This window comes from Lynx rufus, unplaced genomic scaffold (genome assembly GCF_022079265.1).
Source record: "Lynx rufus isolate CCGP_SWC_20201006 ecotype Redwood Valley unplaced genomic scaffold, mLynRuf1.p SCAF_3, whole genome shotgun sequence".
NCBI lineage: Eukaryota > Metazoa > Chordata > Mammalia > Carnivora > Felidae > Lynx > Lynx rufus.
Genome location: NW_025814845.1, coordinates 166394822 through 166413645, shown reverse-complemented (window position 1 = coordinate 166413645; position 18824 = coordinate 166394822).

Genomic DNA, 18824 nt, shown 5'->3' with positions numbered 1-18824 from the left:
TTTTGGTGGGACACTCCCAGTCCACATGCAGAGTGGTTGAAAACAAATCTCGGTGGTGTAAATTTACTACAAGGATGTTGCTTGTTGCATCATGTAGGGGTACTCCTTAAGGTGTCCCTGGAGATATTTTTTCTGGTCTCAATGCCAAGTACAACTCTACCTCTGGTCATCTGGTGTCTTTTTTAGGAACCCTGTAAATTATATAAATGACCAACTTCCCCTTTCCACATTAGTTTCTATAACATTTGGAGCCAAGAGTGTGGCCAACTCCTAAATCTTTGTCATCTTTACTTTTCCAGCCTCATTTCTGGCTTCTGCTTTATCTCTACCTTAATTCCTTTTCCTTTTTGCTGTCAGCTTCAGCCTTTACTTTGTTACCCTGTTTCCCTAAACTTCCTTAAACATAAATAAGCTTTCTTAAAACTTCTGTACAGCAAGGTGAGGACATACATGAGTCAATAAACAACTCCAGGGAACAGTGTAGTCATCCCACTTCAGAGATGAGGAAATTGAGGCTCTGAAGGGTAAATCAACTTTCCTAGTGTCATAAAGCTAGTATGTAGGTAGACGGCCAAGGTCAAACTTCACTACCAAGGTTACTTTTCACTGCCTTCCTCATACTTAGAAATATATTCAGAAAGAGATATACCAGGGATTAGAAGAGCCACTGACATAGGTGGCTGGTGTGTGTGTGTGTGTGTGTGTGTGTGTGTGTGTGTGTGTGTATGTGAAGCTGATGATAGCTGAAAGCTACACTTCTGGTTCCCATCCAGGAAGGACATGTTTATGGAACATGTTGGTCATCAGAGTATAAGTAATCTGTAGAATCAATCCCAAGTGCATTGTAACCTTGGTTAACAGAGACTGGTTAGCTTGGGTAATTGAATTGTCAAGTTAACTGAGAGTCAACTCAATAGACTGCACTCTTCCACCCTGACTATTGAAAGTTTTCTTATAGTCCCTGACTATTCTCTTGCTTCAGTTACTATAATATAGTGCACATATTTGGGTCATTATTGTAATTCCAGAGTCCATTCAATGCCAATGCAGTGCTCAGAGCATAGTAAGCCCTCATCATACCTCTTGATTCTGTTGAATGTTAGGAGTTTTCTTGGGCTTTGGGGTCAAGCTTGTATTTATCACTTCTCTCTGAGTGAAATCTTAGATGGACTTACAGGATGTGGGGGCAGGACTTTGACCCCACTACAAGCATGCATGTGCTTCTCAACCCAGCTCACTGGCTGTCTAGTCCACTGTCCTGAACTGAGGGAGAATCCTCAAAATAGTAGTCAGAGACAAGTCTGTTTTGCTGTGATTTTCTTGTGTCACTTAAAATAGAAGCTCAATGATTTTGTTTTAGTTACTTGAGAATTCACATTGGCAGGAGTCTGGCTAATCAAGATTTTGTTTGTCTGTATGACTTTCTTATTATCCATAACCATTTATTGAGTCCCTTCTGTGCACAGAAAAATGTGCTGGGCTTTGAGAATACAAAGATGTATGAAGACTGAAAAAGTTTGATTTCTTGGTGATGAACAGACCAAGCTGGCTGCTGTTTGTTGGAGGAAATATGAATTCTCTTCCATGATATATCAGAAAGAGCACATGCTTTGGCCTCAGACCCACCACTGACTTTCTGTTGGACTTGTGAATAATCCCTTAACCTAATAGAACCTCAGTTTCTTCACCTGTAAAGTAGGAACACAAATGTCTGTCCAGTTTGTTAGAAAGTCCAGATGTAAGGTGTGTGTATGAAGCCCTGGCACATAATAGATGCTCAACAAATGGTAGCTGGTAATATTGTGCTTCTGAGCATTCTCTGCCCAGCAAAACAGGGAAAACTCCCTTTTAGAACTGTTTTGAGAAAGTGTGATATGATTTCTGTGAGGTGTACCTGGATGGCAGGTCGAAAGGCCAAGGCTGCTGTAAACTACAGCCTGTAGACACATGTGTCTGTAAATAGCACCAACCCATGTAAATACTCACTTGAGGATTTACCATGAAGATCTGCACATGTTGCTGTCAAGCGCTGTCCAGCAGCCTGCCCCTGCCTTGCACATTCATCAAGCTGCACAGCTGCCGAGTAGAGAAACATCGTGCGCTGGGCTTGTTCCACACGCTTTATGCTGAGAGAGCAAATCAATAGGAAAAATGTGGATTTGTTCTGCAGAGATGCAGAGAAGAGGGGTGGGGGCTGTAGGGAGTGGTGAGGAAGGGGGTATGTGAAAGAGTGAGGCAGATACACGCCACTTAGGGGTGGGAAGGGGCGTTAAGAGAAGGGAAGATGACGGCAGACACAGAGCATGTCCCTTCTCTGGGGGTTCACAACTTGTAATTCCAGAGGCTCTTTGCACCTCACAGATTGAAACAACATCCCCAAGCTAAGGTGAGGAGTTGAAGGCCGCTTCCATCGGCCCTGGTGGCCATCCCACAAGCATCAGCCTCATCTCCTCTGTTCTTTTTTCATTTCTTCTTTCCTTCTTGGTTCAGTTTTCTCTGCTTCCTTTCTGCTTCTAGCTTCCTGCTCTTTTCCAAACCCCAGGGGTAGTGCACAGGTATGTCTTTCACTAACAGAACTTTCCACCGCCCCCATCCCCTAACCAAACCACCAACCCAGCTGTTCAGTGGGACATACCTCAGCGTGTTATTAACTTCAGTTCATCTGCCAGCCCAGCCATGTGCAGACTCATTCTGCAGGCAGGGATGGACGTGGGTGTCAGCAGAAATGAAGGCACTGAGCACCTGAGTCTAAATGGCCCAGAGCTGCCTGATGGCATGAGGGGCAGGTGGCCCAAAGAGACAGTACAGGGAGGGGGATATGGGATGTGACCAGAGTAAGATGCTCCCCAACCTCCCCCAAGGCCTGGTGGGTGCCAGGGAAGCCTCTGGGCCCTCATGGTACAGAAGAAAGCCTGTGCCAGGCTGAGCAGACAGGGAGGAAACACAACAACGAGGAAGGAGCCATGACTGGGGTTCTGGAGGGCCCAGTGTCCTTTCAGGTTATGTATCTGCTTTAAGCCCCAACTTTCTCAACTTTTTTTTTTAAAGTTTATTTATGTATTTTGAGAAGGGGGGTGGGAGAGAATAGGGGAGGGGCAGAGAGAGAGGGCGGGGAGAGAGGGAGAATTCCAAGCAGGCTCTGTGCTGTCAGCACAGAGCCCCAAGCAGGGCTCAAACTCACAAACTGAGATCATGACCTGAGCCAAAATCAAGAGTCAGATGTTTAACGGACTAAGCCATCCAGGTGCCCCTCAGCTTCTTCAACTTTAAGATGAGAACAATGGCCCCTGCCCTACTATTCATGGAGCTCTAGTGAGGCTCAAATGAGGTGAAGTGAGGTAAAGGACAGAAAGCCTTCTCTAACCATGAGGCATGACATGTTAACCTGGGCTGACCTAACGAAGTACCATAGACTGAGAGGCTTAAACAACAGAAGTTATTTCTCACAGTTCTGGTGGCTGGAAGTCTAAGATGAAGGTGTGGGCATGGCTGATTTCCTCTGAGGTCTCTTTCCTGAGCTTGCAGATGGCTGTCTTCTCTCTCTGTCCTCACATAGTCTTCCCTTTGTGTGGGTCCGTGTCCTAATCTCTCCCCCTTATAAAGTCACCAGTCATATTGGATTAAGGTCCACTCTACTGACTTTATTTTAACCTTCTTTAAAACCCTGTCTCCAAATATAGTCACATTCTGAAGTATAGGAGGTTATGACTCCAACATATGAATTTTGGAGGGACAGAATTCAGTCCATGACACACAGCTATTTCTAATGTGATCAGTCACCCTGGGGTTGGGGTCTGTCTAGCATATGGAAACATGTTCACCCATGGCAGATGGGAGGATGGAGGGTGGGTTCCAGAGCCCCTGTGAGGTCTGGGCCATTCTTCAGGGGATGGTAGTGGGAACCCAGTGGTCCATCTTCCTGCCACAACCCCTGCATGTCCCATGGGACTGCTAGTGTTGCTCAGAATTGGTGACTTAAGCCCAAATCTGTCCAGACACTCCTTCTGGGGACTACGAAGAGGTTACAGAACTGGTCCTGCCACCCCCAGAGTCTATCCACTCCCACCCATGAGATAAGTAGAAGGATTTGGGGAGTCATGACTCATTCATCTGTGAGAAGTTCTGAGGCTTCTCCCTTCCTTTTTGTCTGGCTGAGAGGGCATCCCTTTCCAAAGGCAATAATGAGGGGTAAGACATTCACTCATAGAAACTGGGGTATACAAGCTCTCTCCCCAGCTGGGTTCTCCCTGGACTGGAGAACTGGCAGACTCATCAGGGTGTTCGAGGTGGGAGGGAGCTCAAGTAACAGTTGACATGTGTTTCGTCTGTTGCCAGGAGTTGCGGGTGGGGAACAACCCTGGTGCTTTTTACCCTGGGGTCTCTTGTGGTGGGAGATTGGCTGGAGCACACCGTGGGTGGGAATAGGGAGAATAGAAATAGGGTGAGCTGCTTGGACAGTAGGAATGGCAGCTGACCCTTCCAGGTCCCAGTGTCAGTGTGAAGGATCCTGGAGGGTAGAATGGGAGGCTGGACCTCAGTGAGGATATACCTACCAGGATAGCTGAGGAGAGGCACCCTTGACTTTCTCTGTTATCGATAGGCAGTGGAGGGCCGAGTGAATCTGGCACACAGAGCAGGATTGCTAAGGAAAGGATTCCAGGAACTATCCCGGTACTGGGGTCTTGCTCCCCTGTCACTCCTGTAAATGGTAGGCACCTCAAATTCAGCCTACCTGACAGAAAAGAATCTAACTCTTCCACCACTGGCCACATTGCTCCACATCTACCCTATGCAGAGAGAGGGCAGACAGGATGGTAGTCTCTACTGCAGTGGTGACCACGCTTACGTGTCCTGCAGAGTGGCCAGACACCTCTCTGTGGGGTGATGAGGGGATAGGGCCCATGCTTTCTCTTCTCTGGCTGACTCAGGCTTGTAAATTTCTTTTTCCTCCAATGAAGCCTATTCCTTAATTTATGCCATGTGATGTTGTACAGTCGTTTCTAACCCTGGTGCACCAAGTAGTGTCCCATAGGGACTCTCTTGGCATGAAATGCCTTAAGATAACTGTGCGCTCAGGTAGAGGTTACCTGCAGCCCATGGAACCATGCAGAGTTGAGAGATACCCAGAAAACCTCTACTTTAGTCTACTCAGGCTGTCACATCAAGATAACACAAATGGGGTGTTTTAAACAACAGACATTTATTTTCTCACAGTTTGGGAGACTGGAAGTCCAAGATCAAGGTGCTGGAATTGCTAGTTAGGATGCTCTTCCTGGCTTGCAGACAGCTACCTTCTCTCTGTGTCCTCACATGGCCTTTCCTCTGTGCACATGGAGAGAGAGAGAGCTCTGGTGGCTCTCCCTCTTCTTATTAGGACACCAGTGCAGTAGGATTAGGGCCCCACCCATATGACCTCAATTCAATCTTAATTACCTCCTTAAAGCCTCTGTCTCTAAATATAGTCACATTGAGGGTTAAGGTTTCAACATATAAATTTTGGAGGGGGGGCACGCTTAGTTCATGACACCTCTATGCCACTGAAAAGCAGCCAGTTAAAAAGATGCAACCTCTCTCACTCTGCTCCCCTGCCCCAACACTTAAGGAGAGGGAGGAGGAAGTGTTCTTCAGTGGTCCTCATACCTCCATTCAGAACTTCAGGGAGAGAAACAGGAAGACTGGTACCAAAGACCAGGCCTCATGTTCTCACTCCTTCCAGTCCTGGAGGTGAATTTTGTTCAAGGATGAGGAGAAGAAAAGTCTTAAATGGATACAGATCAAAATGTAAGCTGGAATGAGCTTTTTAATAATCAAAATCCACCAGAAACTTAGAGAATCTGCCCAAGGCACCATTAAGGGATCTGCTATGCACGGAGGAAAAGAGATTGGATTTAACAGTGTCCTGAGGTCAGACTGCTATAGACAAGTTCCATCGCTGGGGAAGATGAAGCCCTTTGCAATCAGAAAAAACTTTCTGTCATCCATGACTGTCCTGACATGCAAACACTCCAGGAAAACCTAGTGGTGCTTGGATTGGGGTGCTCCCAGGGCACAGAGTCCCAGTGCAACAGGGCACAGCAATACACTGGGGCTCTTGATGCTTCCTAGGGGAGGGATATGGGGGGAATGAGCAGTTGGAGGGCATCAGGGAAACAAGGAAAAAAGGTGCTTCCAGATTAGAGGTCTACAAGCAGGAGGGTCTTGACATGTTCCCAAACCCATGTGTTTCAGCCTAAGGCAGCCATTTCCTGGCTTTGGAGTTCACAGACCAGAATAAATAAATAATAGTTGGAAATCGATATAGGATTACCAGCTTTGTGTTTTGCTAAGAAAGGATACGAAGAAAAAACCCTGCCATCTATTATCACCATCCTTTCCTAAAAGAAAGGATATTTTAATATCCCCTTACCCAAACCAAAGAGGAGAGAAGGGACGTAAGCTTAGAATGATGTAAAGTCCATTAAATTGAACAAATATAGCATTGGAAAACAATCATTGCATTGTCCCTTTTTTATTAATTTTGCTGATGTTGTTGAAACATCAGTTACTGGCTGAAGGGTGCATGAGTGTGTACCTGAGTGTGAGTCATTGTGTGGGAAGGCAAGTGTGTGAATGTCTCTGTGCATTTGCCCATTGGACTCTGTGAGTATAAGGATGAGTGTGTTGCTTGTATGTGTGTGCATGTGTGTGTTGGGGATGGAAGAAAAGGGAGGGGCTGTGTGAGCATGTGCATGTGGGAGTCAGTGGTTGTAGGGATGAGTGTGGGGTGTGTGTGTGTGTGTGTGTGTGTGTGTGTGTGTGTGTTGGGGATGGAGGAGAAAGGAGGAGGTGTGTGAGCATGTGCACATGGGAGTCTGTGAGTCTAGGGATGAGTGTGTTTGTGTGTGTGTGTGTGTGTGTGTGTGTGTGTGTTGGGGATGGAAAGAAGGGAGGGGCTTTGTGAGCATGTGCACATGGGAGTCTGTGAGTGTAGGGATGAGTGTGTTGCTTGTGAGTGTGTGTTGGGGATGGAGGAGAAGGGAGGAGGTGTGTGAGCATGTGCATGTGGGAGTCTGTGAGTGTAGGGATGAGTGGTGTGTGTTTGTGTGTGTGTGTGTGTGTGTGTGTGTGTGTGTGTGTTGGGGATGGAGGAGAAGGGAGGGGCTGTGTGAGCATGGGAGGAAGATCTACAGGAGTTCGAGTCTGTACATTATTGTATAGGACCTTGACTCGTTTAAAGCCCACCCATAGTTGTGGGGGACATTTCCCCTCCCGACCCCACTTCACTATCACCCCCATTAACCCTTTCCCCTCCTCCTTTCCCCCCACTCTGATGCTATGGTAGAACTGACTCCCAGACCTATCCCTGGTCAGCATCCCCACCCCCAGACTTCTCACATCCTGCCAGGAGGAAAGGCTTTTCTGTAAAGGAGTCTTTACATCCTTCTGACACATAATAACTCTGGGAAACAAGACTGAGTGAAGTCCCTCTTCAGCAAAGGACTCAGCTCTCTCAGGCCCTGGCCCTGTCTGAGATCTCATGGGGTTTATGACCTTGAGTCAGTGACACTGCCCTTTGGCCCTCCCCCTGCCTGGGACAGAATCACTGGTGACCATGAAGAGTCTTGGAGGGACCCTTTGGCTTGTCTCTTCATTCCATGGTGAAGAGCCAGCTGACCTTGGTCCAAACTCCTGGAATGGGCTTAGGGTTCTCCCTTATTGGTCCCAAACCAACTTTGAGTCCCTTTGTATCACCCCTCCCCTAGGGTAACAACCTGCTCCAGTCAGGCTGACCGACACCCAAGCCCTCCAACACTCTGCATATTCTCTTGCCTGCATGATTTTGATTTTTCAGTTCTCTTCTGGGAAGACTGCTTTTCCAAATGGTAGCTTAACTTCAAAGTTCAGCTAAAATGCCACCTCTTCCAGAAAGTCTTCCTGCACCACTGCCAATGAGTGCTGATTTTGCCCACCATGGTGAGGGGAGCATGGGGACTGGAATCCAACCTCGAAATCCTCCCCCATCTTTTGAAACGTGTGCTTCCTGCACTGGGCCTCTGACTTGCCTCTCTGCATGGTTTTATTGTTTGAGATTTAAAAATTCAGATTAATCTTCTCAGTTGGTCCCTCTGTGCTGATTTTGCCCAATTGTTTTTTTTAAAGCCATACTTTTGTTTTTACTGCTTTTAAGGCTGTCTTTTCATTGGAGTCGTGTTTTAATGCTTATTATTTCTCATTTTACTTTCTTGCTTAGTGTTTACTATGAAAGAAGGGGTAGAAAATGGCAGGTGGAGGGGAGGTGGGCGCTGGTGCCCTGGGGACTCAGGTGCAGCTGGGCCCCATGAAGGCAGTGGGGCTGGGAGCAGGGCGGAGCCAGCCTCAGTCCCAGCTGCACCCCTTAGCCGCTTACGATTTCTCCGATCCTGCAAACAGAGATAAAACCCAGCACACTGCGTTGCTGTGAGAATGAACTGGGGGGTGCCTGTAGGGCACCCAGCACAGTGCTTGGGCCACATCAGGCACTCACAAAATGAGTAAAAACTCCTCTTCATTTTCATTTCCCAAGCAGTGTCCTGAACTGGCTTTTAAGGAGGCCCCGCTCCTCTGTGAAAGGGCTGCCACTAGCCCTTTCTGTGAATTAGTGAGGATGGCCCTCTGGGCAGACCAGGGCACACTGCTGGGTGGCAAGCAGAGCTTGGCTGGGCAGGGCACTGACTGTACAGCCGTGGATGGAGACCTCACAGAGACGCAGAAGACAGCCAGCCCCATAGTTAACACTCTCCTTTCCTCCAGCCGAGCTGATGAGCATATGAGCCTTGAAGCCAGCCTCAAAGGCAGTTGTCAGGCAAAGGTGTTTGTGTGCAGAATCTTTGGGGTGGGGGCAGGACATGCACCACTCTATTTTTCTGTGTACCTACCTGTGAATGCAAGCTCCTTGAGGTGGGGAACTCCCACTTACTTCTTTATATTTCTCTCCATCGTCTATTTTCTAGCATATGGGAGGTGCACAATGAATGCTTGTCTAATGGGCATGAGCATGAGGGGACCCAGGGAAGCCGAGAAGGGAAGGAAAAATGGCCCAAGAAGCCTTCGCCTTTCTGTCTGCAGCCTGTGAGGGGTGGGACACACCAGCTCATTGTTCTCCTCCTTCAGTCTCAAGGTCACGGACTGTTATGTGGCCTAATTCACTGCAACAGAATTTCTGCCCCAATTGCTAGTGTTCCCTTGCACTCTGACAGTCCTGCAGGTGCAGCACGTGGTCCCTCTTGCCATGTACTTTGATACCCTAGTGTCCTGTGGGAAGTTAAGTGCTCCTGCCGAAACAAAACACTGACTTCATCTCATTATTATTCTCTGCTTCTGTGAGCCTTCACTGAGGGCTTACTCAGTGCCAAGAACCCCTCTGGGACAGGGGATTGGAGGACACAGACCTGATCTCAGGGAGCTGACATTTAACACATCAGTTGTGGCCTCAGTCACAGTTCGCAGGGACTCAAGTCATAGGTTTTGGGAGCAGAAGCAGGGTGTGGTATGGATAAGTTTGGTAAGGCATAGTGGGGGGACAAGGGCTGTGGGACTGATGAGAGGGTGGTAGACTAATCCTTCTTAGTCATGCCCATAGGGTTGTCCATGTCCAGCTTCCATTCAGCCACCTGAATGATTTTCTAAAATGTACATCTGACCACCTCAGGCTCCTACTCTAGCAGCCATTCTAGTGGCCCCTCTCTCATCTACATACATTCCAAGTATATATTAGCAAGACCTGAAGATCCTATTCACCTCACCTCTCAGGCCTCACAATGCACACCTGCTTGGGACTCCCCCGATCATCACCTGTGATTGAATTCCTTACACCTTTGCTTGGGCATTTCCCTCTGTTTGAAATACTCTTGCTTACATCCCTTGTCCCTTGGTTTATTCCTTCTCATTGTTTAGGGCTAATTTCATGTGTCACCTCCAGGTAGCCTTCCTTGCTCCCTCAGGCAGCATTAGAGACACAGTAATCTCCTGGAGATCTTGCTAAGACCCTGCTTCTGTTTCAGTGTGTCTGGAATGGGGCCAAAGATTTGCATTTTCTCAGGTGATGCTAAGCCAGGACTGCACTTCAAATAACAAAGCCGTCTAGTCTCCTTACTGGGTCTGGTTCAATTTCAAACATCTGGCACAGGACCCCTTACCCTGGTGGGTATCAAGGGCTGCTTTGAGAATCAGATAAATAATTTGGACACTCCTCCACAAAATGCATGTACACAAATAGTTTTGCATATATCTTCAGAGATTATATTGCACATCCAGGTTGGCAATCCCTCCCCCAGGGCCATCACATAATGCAATGGTTACATGCACAGCCCAAATGGTTACATACGCAGCCCTTGTGTTCAGAAGCCAGCTTTGCCACTTAGCTAGGTGCCCTTTCCAAGCCTTAGTTTCCTCATTAGAGAAGTCACTTAAACATTTAGAACAAGGTGATACTAATAGCAACTTTCTCATAGGGTTATTGTGAGCATTAAATGAGAAGGCAAGAAAAGTGCTCAACATGGGGTCTGGTAAACTCTTGATAAATCTTCCTCTTCTTCTTCTCCTTCTAATTAATAATTGATGTGCACGGAGAAGAGCTGCAGTCAGAGGAACTGGGCACCCCAAGGGGCACTCCCTTCTTCCTGACACCTCTCAGAGGGAGCTGGGGACAGAGTGGGCTGTCCCTATCCTTCAGCGAGGACCTTGAGGCTTCAGGAGCTTGTGTCCCAGGGTCAGTCAGCTTCTAAGGAGCGGGTTTTGGAGCTCCGCCCCAGAGCTGGTGGTTTTTTCCTGTATTTCCCTGGGTGAAAATAAGCAAATGAAAGCACGAGGCAGTCTTTTTTTTTTCCCCCGTATAAAGATATTTAAGTTATTTTTCTACATTTAAGAAAGTGATATTAACTTTAATTTTCATCATTTCGGCAGTGTAACAAAGCTGCCTGTGAACTTTTCTCAACATATTAGTCGCTTGGGTGGTTAATGATTAGCCATTAATTTTGGTGAAGCTTTCTGAAAAGTGACGGCTCCAAAGAGCCATTTACCTGTTTATTCATACTTTCCACCAAAGACCTATTTTTCTTTACAATAAACCCAATATTAAATATGCAGGCCACTTTATTTACTTTTACAAAGAAACTCTGACCTGTGAAAGCCCCCCTTTTTTTTTCACCCCACTTTCAAAACAATTCATTCATGCATTTTAGAAAGTTATGCAAATGAGCTTCCTTGAGTTTAGAGGATTTCTCTGGATTGATTTTGGGATTCTGTATTAATTACCACTACCCAGGCAGAGGGGCTGTCACATAATGGATATATTTAGCAAGAATGACAAGGCTGATAATTATGCACAAGGCGCCTTGGAAAAGGGACTGTTTACTTTGATGTTTAATTTCAGCAGACTTCTTTAGTTTGTTAAACTTAATCAAAAGCAATCAAAATACACTAGTGTGAATTACAGCAAATTAATTTCAAACCAGCGGAAAACATCATGTCTTTCAAATGCGAATTTCGAGCTGGAACTTAGGCATGAACCATTCAAAGCAAGGAAGGGGTGAGTTGTTGAGTGTGCTCTTAATTCAAGAGCTTGAATTAGGGTCTGGGTGATGACTGGACAGGATTCTGTAAGAAACTGTGCTTTCAGGAAAGACGGAGGCCTAGGGATGACTTTCAGTTTGGGGTTTAAGGCAGTTTCTGAGCTGTTCAAAAACCTAATTCTTGCCTTGCTACTATTATCAGTAAAAAACACTTTACTTTTGTTTACTCTGTGCCAAGTTCTGTGTGTATCGTTCCTTCCCTTGAAACTTACCATGGCCTTGTTGAGGTTTTTGAGGTGGTCCAGAGCCAAGGACCAAGAAAGAATTCTTGAAGATGTCTTTGGTGTAAAAAAATGATTTTATTAAAGCATGGAACAGGACCCATGGACAGGAAGAAGAGCTGCACTGGGGTTGTGAAGAGTGACTGGTTATATACTATGAAGTTGGGGATGTAAAGTCAAAAGGGGGGGGGCTCCAGAAGGACTTTGATATGCTAAAGAGGACTCCTAAGATAACCTGAGGCCCTGCTATTGTCAAGCTAAAGTTGTTTCCCTCAGGTAAGTCATTAACATTAGAACTGTAGGGGGTTCCTAGAGAAACGTTTTACTCTGCCTGCCTCAAGTATCTGTCAATGGGCTGCAAGTTATAAGAAAATTTGATTTTACCTGCCGTTTCTTTCTTGTCTTTGTTCCCCATATCACTATGGAAGGGTGATGCTTCCAGACTCAGGAAACTGAGTCTATAGGTTTCTGGAGATTAGGCTACTGATAAAATTGCCTTTTTCTTATAATTTACAAAGACATTTGTAATGGAGACCCATGTCCCATATGACTGTGATCTCTACCAGTTGGCCATTTGTTTTCTTTCCTTTCCTTTGTCCTTGGGCCACCAGGAGTGCCTGAGGAATATTACACACATCACACCTGGGGCGGGGGTTGGGGGTGGTGAGCTAGTTTGCACTTCGTCCTCAGCCTGCCCCATGATCCCTCATAACCTTGAAGTTGGTGTCCCCAGCGAACAGATGAAGACTGTTCCAGGACTCTCTGAACCAGCCACTCTCTAGATTAATCCTCTGGGGACATGGTGTTTAGTTTCAGCAGACTTCTTTGGTTTGACAACTTAATCAGGAGCAATCAAAATATGCTTATGAACATATAGAAAATTAATTTCAAGCCAATGCAAAAGATTATATTTCCCTACCATGGAGAATCAAATGAGAAAATGGATATGGAAATATTTTGTAAAATGTGGACCGCTATGCAAATGAACAGTATTAACAGTGACAGAGCAAGTCTAACGAGTATGCAGAGGCCAGTTCTGCAGATGAGGAAGCTATACTCCTCCATCTCGTGAGTCATCATGGGAAACTGGGTTTTATTTTACGAGATTTGTAATTCAATGGGGCCCACTGAGTCATTCAAACATTGATTCACTGAACATGTTTTCTGAGTTTATCTACCAAGACCAAGCTACAAGGAGAGGGACACAGAGTTTCATAAGATGTCACCTTGACCTCTGGGAGCCCATGAGGTAGTGACAGAGATAAACACATAAATTGTTCACAGTAATCCAAGGATCCATGAATAGGACCCAATAAATGATGACACATGTTTGGCACTATTTTAAGGATGGAAACTTTGCCTTACTTAGCATCCCCAGTTCCTGGCACACAGATTGGCTACAGAAAGTATGTAATAAATTTCATTGAATGAATGAATTTTAAACAGGTGCTGGATATCAGAGTGGGTATCCAGAGTAGATGGCAGTCAATGGAACTTTGTAAAGTTTTAACTAGTATTTAAGGGTTGGAAGGTTCTGAAGGACACCCCAGGATGAAGGAGCAGTGTGAGGTGCTGCGGTGCCATGTTTTGTTGGATACAGCATTAAATGGGTGTGGCAGGTTGATTGTGACCAGCCTGGGGTGGGCTTTGGTTCCCAGGCTGCAGAGGCTGATGTTTATTCTTCAGGTTTTGGAGGGAGTGCTCTACACTGTGAGACAGTCTGTCACTCTCTTGACCAGACTGCCAAGGGTTTGAATTTTGGCTCCACTCTTTGCCAACTGGGTTAATTTGGGCAAGTTACCTAAGCTCTCTCCACTGTGATGTCCTCAAGTGTAAACTGGGGATGATAATTGTCTTGTTTTGTGAACTGTTGGGTGTAAAGCATGTAGAACCACACTCTATACACACTGGGTGACCTGAGTGGGTGCTAGCTGTTATTAATTGGTGTTTGATGGCCCAGGTGGGAATCTTAGCTTTGCCACTTGTCAGCTATGTGACCTTGACATAGTGGCTGACACACTCCAATTCTCATTTTCCTCTTTGTTTTCTTGTTAAAGTTTATTTATTAAAATTTTTAAACATTTATTCATTTTTTTAGAGACAGAGAGAGACAGAGTAGTGTTATGCCCAGAATTCGTGATCCCCAAAGACTGCCAGGGAGCCAAGTCTGATGCAAAAGCAAAAGAACCTTTATTCAAGCTAGCTCAAGCTCAATCCCCTACCTGCACCGACACAGCGGTGAGATACCGGGGAGAGAGAGCGAGTTTCAAAAGGACAAAGGTTTTATTGGGGTCTAGGTGCAGTTGGTGAGGTAATGGCTGTGGCCTCAGCCAATTGGCTGGGGAAGGGTCGGAGTCCTGTTAGGCAGGTGAGCAGGAGGTTACTCAAGGGGAGAAGGTGTGGTCAAGGTGAAGGACACACAACAAGATGGAGTTGGCCGGCGTAGGCCCACCCTTTCATTCTCCCCTTGTCATGTAGCTTACAGACCCAATCATGGGACCGGCTGCATTTATGGTGACAAGGGGAACACTCTGGGAACCAAGTGTCCCTGGGGTGCTCTGGGAGGTCTGATTAAGTATTGTCCCCGAGCTGGTGTCTATGATCTGCCAGGTGATGTTTTGGGGGGCATGGGGACTCACGGCAGCATGAGCAATGACAAGCAGAGTTAACAGAGTTACCAATATTTAAACTTAGCAAGAAGGTTGGGAATAATAGGGGGTGGCCTGCCAAACATGATCTCATAGGGAGTAAAACCCAGAGTGTAAGGAGTGTTCCTAACCTGGTAAAGGGCATACGGTAGGAGAGTCACCCAGTCCCTGCCAGTCTCCATGGTTAATTTGGTAAGGGTCTCTTTTAGGGTTCTATTCATTCTTTCTACCTGTCCTGAGCTCTGGGGCCTATAAGCACAATGTAATTTCCAGTTTGCCCCCACCACCTTGGCTACTGCCTGCATTACCTGCGAGATAAAAGCTGGTCCATTGTCTGATCCTATCGTGGCAGGAAAACCATACCTGGGTAAGATGTCTTCTAGTAGCTTCTTAGCCACCGTCTGAGCCGTTTCATGCTTGGTTGGGTATTCCTCCACCCAGCCAGAGAAGGTGTCTATAAATACTAAAAGATATTTATAACCATACTTTCCTGGTTTGACTTCAGTGAAGTCGACTTCCCATTGGGCTCCCGGTCTGGTGCCTCTGAGCCTGGTTCCTTTTTTATTTGATGTGGCTCTTGCATTGGTGAGTTGGCAGGTCTTGCAGGCAGATACAACTTGCTCTAATATTGAGACTCCGAGCTGGCCTGGCAGCATGAGCTCCTTGTTAGGTGCATACCACCATCCCTTTATCTCCTGAGCCATGGGGAGTTTCTTGATCCGCTGTAACTCCTCCTGGGAGTATTTGGGCTGGTCTGGTAAAACTGGGTCTCCCAAGTCCGGTAGTTGTTAAGCCGTTTTCTAGCTCCCAGCATCAGTGCCTTGGTGAGGGCTATGAGCTCTGCTCGCTGGGCTGACGTTCCAGAGGGTAGAGCCTCTGCCCATATGGTGTCTGTTTCGGTGACCACCGCTGCACCCACATACCTGTGTCTGTCTTGCACAAAGCTGCTGCCATCAGTGAACCAAGTAATCTTGGCATCGGGGAAGGGCTGGTCGGTCAGGTCCATCCGGAATCCACGTACTTATTCCAGGATTACCGAACAGTCATGTAGTGGAGCACCTAGGTCAGGGTCGGGCAGCAGGGTTGCAGGATTGAGGGCTGCACTGGGGTGGAACCGCACTCCTGGAGGGTTGAGTAGGAGGCTCTGGTAATGAGTCATACGTGTGTTGCTCATCCATCTATCAGGAGGCTGTTTCAGGACCCCTTCAATGGTGTGTGTGGTCGTGATCCAGATCTCCTGTCCTAGGGTCAGTTTGTCTGCGTCCTTGACTAGGAGTGCTGTTGCTGCAATAATTCTTAGGCATGGTGGCCAGCCGGCAGCCACTGGGTCTAGTTTCTTGGACAGGTAAGCCACCGGGTGGTTCCAGGGGCCTAAGGCTTGAGTTAGAACCCCTTTTGCTATTCCCTTATGTTTGTCTACAAAGAGGTGGAAGGGCTTCGTAATGTCTGGTAGGCCCTGGGCTGGGGCACTTAGGAGGGCCTTTTTTAACTGATTAAAGGCAGTTTCTTCTTTTTCAACCCATTTAAATATTTTCCCCTCTTTGGTAGCTTCATATAGGGGCCTGGCAATCTCAGCAAAACCTGGAACCCAGAGGCGGCAGTAGCCGGCTGATCCTAGGAATTCCCTCACTTCTCTTTGGGAGGTGGGAGTAGGGATCTTTAGGACAGTTTGTTTTCTGGCATCTGATAACCACCGCTGTCCACCCTCCAGGATATATCCCAGGTAACTTACCCTCTCCCTGCATATCTGAGCCTTCTTTGCGGATGCCCAGTACCCTAAGGCCCCCAGGGTAGCCAGCAGGTCCTGGGTCCCTCGCTTACAGTCCTTGGCCATGTCGGCAGCAATCAGGATGTCATCTATGTACTGTAGAAGGGTGAGGCCAGGGTGCTCCCTTCTGTACTCACCCAGGTCCTCATGTAGTGCCTCATCGAAGATGGTGGGCAAATTTTTGAATCCCTGAGGTAGCCGTGTCCAGGTGAGTTGCCCACTGTAGCCCTCCTCCGGATCATGCCACTCGAAGGTGAACAAGGGTTGGCTCTGGGGTGCCAGCGGCAGACTGAAGAAGGCGTCCTTTAAATCTAGTACAGTATACCAGACCCTGGAGGGCGCCAAGGAGCTCAAGAGAGTATGTGGGTTGGGAACAGGTGGGTGTATGTCCATGACCCTCTTATTTACTTCCCAGAGGTCTTGTACCGGTCGGTAGTCATTTGTGTGAGGCTTTTTGACCGGCAGTAAGGGGGTGTTCCTGGGAGACTGGCAAGGAACTAGTACCCCTAGGCTTTGTAGTCTCCAGATGTGTGGTTGGATCCCCTTCTGGGCCTCCTGAGACATGGGGTATTGTTTGATCCTTACCGGACTCTCTCCTGGCTTGAGCTCTACCAGGACCAGGGTCCTGTGAGCAGCTAGTCCTAACCTCCCCCCCCCCCGCCCCGTCTCTGCCCAAACCGAGGGGAATTCTTGTAGCCATCTGTCTATATTATTCTCTCTTGGGAACGCCTCCTGGTGGAGGCGGTATTGATCCTCCAGTTTCATGGTCAGGACCTGGATGGGGTGGCCCTTGCCATCAGTGACCTTAGCCCCCCCCCCCCGTCTGAAAGTTATCTGAGCTCCAATCTTGTTCAGTAAGTCCTGTCCTAACAGCGGGTAGGGGCATTCTGGTATTACCATAAAGGAGTGGGATACCCGTCCCATCCCCAAATCTACCGTTCTTTGGGTAATCCATGAATACTGGCTCATACCAGTTGCCCCTTGTACCCAGGACTTCTTGCTGGCTAGTTTTCCTTGTGGGGTGCGGAGGACCGAATACTGTGCTCCGGTGTCGACAAGGAAGTCAACAGGGGTCCCCTCCACTTTAAGAGTTACCCTGGGTTCGGGGAGAGGGTCCGAACCCCGACTCCCCTAATCACTTAGTTCATCTAGCTCTAGGACTTTTACTTGATCAGTCTTGCTTCCCTTCCCATCGGCCTTTTTCAGACACTCTCGGGCCCAATGCCCTATCTCCTTGCAGTATGCGCACTGATCTTTCTGCAGCCTCTGCTTCCCCCCCTTGGTGGTTCCTTTATCTTTTCTTGTGTTGTCTGCCAGCTGCCGGAGATGGCGGTCTCGTTCCTCGGGGAAGTCAGCAGTGGTAGCTAGTAGTATTCTGGCCAGGTCTCAAGTCTGCTTACTGCTGGCAGCCGCCATGGCACGAGCCTGCTTGTCCTCAGGAGGCTCCCGGTTATTATATACCTTTTCGGCTACCACCAGTAAGTCCTGCAGACTTTTTTCTCCTAGTCTATCTATTTTCTGTAATTTTCTCCTAATGTCTATGGCCGATTGGTTTACAAAGGCCATGATAACAGCTGCCTTGCTTTCCGGAGCCTCTGGATCCATGGGGGTATAGGTACAGAATGCCTCCATGATCCGTTCTAAAAAGGCAGCTGGAGATTCATCTTTTCCCTGTTGCACATTTCCTACTTTGGCCAAATTGGTTGGCTTTCTAGCAGCCATTCGGAGACCCCCCATTAGAGTCTGGCGGTAGACCTGGAGACTCTCCTTACCTTCTGCTGTGTTGAAATCCCACTGGGGCTGAGTTAAGGGGAAGGAGGCATCTATCTGAGCCTGGTTGGTGGTGGGATTCCTGTCTGCACCCGGAACTAGTTTTCAGGCCCCATTGAGGATTCGTGAACAGGACCTGCAAAAGCTGCTGGCAATCGTCCCACGTGGGCTGATGGGTAAAAAGAACAGAGTCTAATAAATTAATAAGCCCTGCTGGTTTCTTGGAAAACTTAGGATTCTGAGCTTTCCAATTGTAGAGGTCGCTAGTGGTGAAAGGCCAATAGTGATGGGGCTGATTCCCCTCTGTGTCTGGGGGTCCGGTGGCTTGCAGGGGCAGAACAGTGGAGTCGGCGGCGGAGGCGGATTGCTCCCTCTGATCCCTTTGTCTGGTAAAGGGTGGGCTTCCCACTGGAGAGTTTCCACCTCCCGCTCTGGGAACAGCGTCTGCCTCCCCCGGAGGGGGAGGATGGTGTTCTTCTGGCATCCTAGAGGGGTTATATGGGGGGAGGAAAAATTAATTCTTCTTCAGTCCCCCCTTGTAGGACAGGGTAGAGGGGTGCTGAAGGCTGGGTAAGACCTTTCTTGTTTTCCTTCTTCTTTGTCCCCTGCAAAGCAAGAATGGGTTTTGGCTCCAGAGGGAGTGGGGCTAGGAAGGGCTTAAGCCGAGAGGGTGGGTAGAGGGGTAGTCTGAGTCTGTCCCATAATGTCCGTCCAGTAAGTCCACAGAACAAAACAGAGAAACACAGAAACAGACAAACAGAGGGCCCTTAGAAAGTCTTCCAACTCCACGGAAGCAAAACTGAAAGCTAGCTTAGACCTTTGAGGGGAT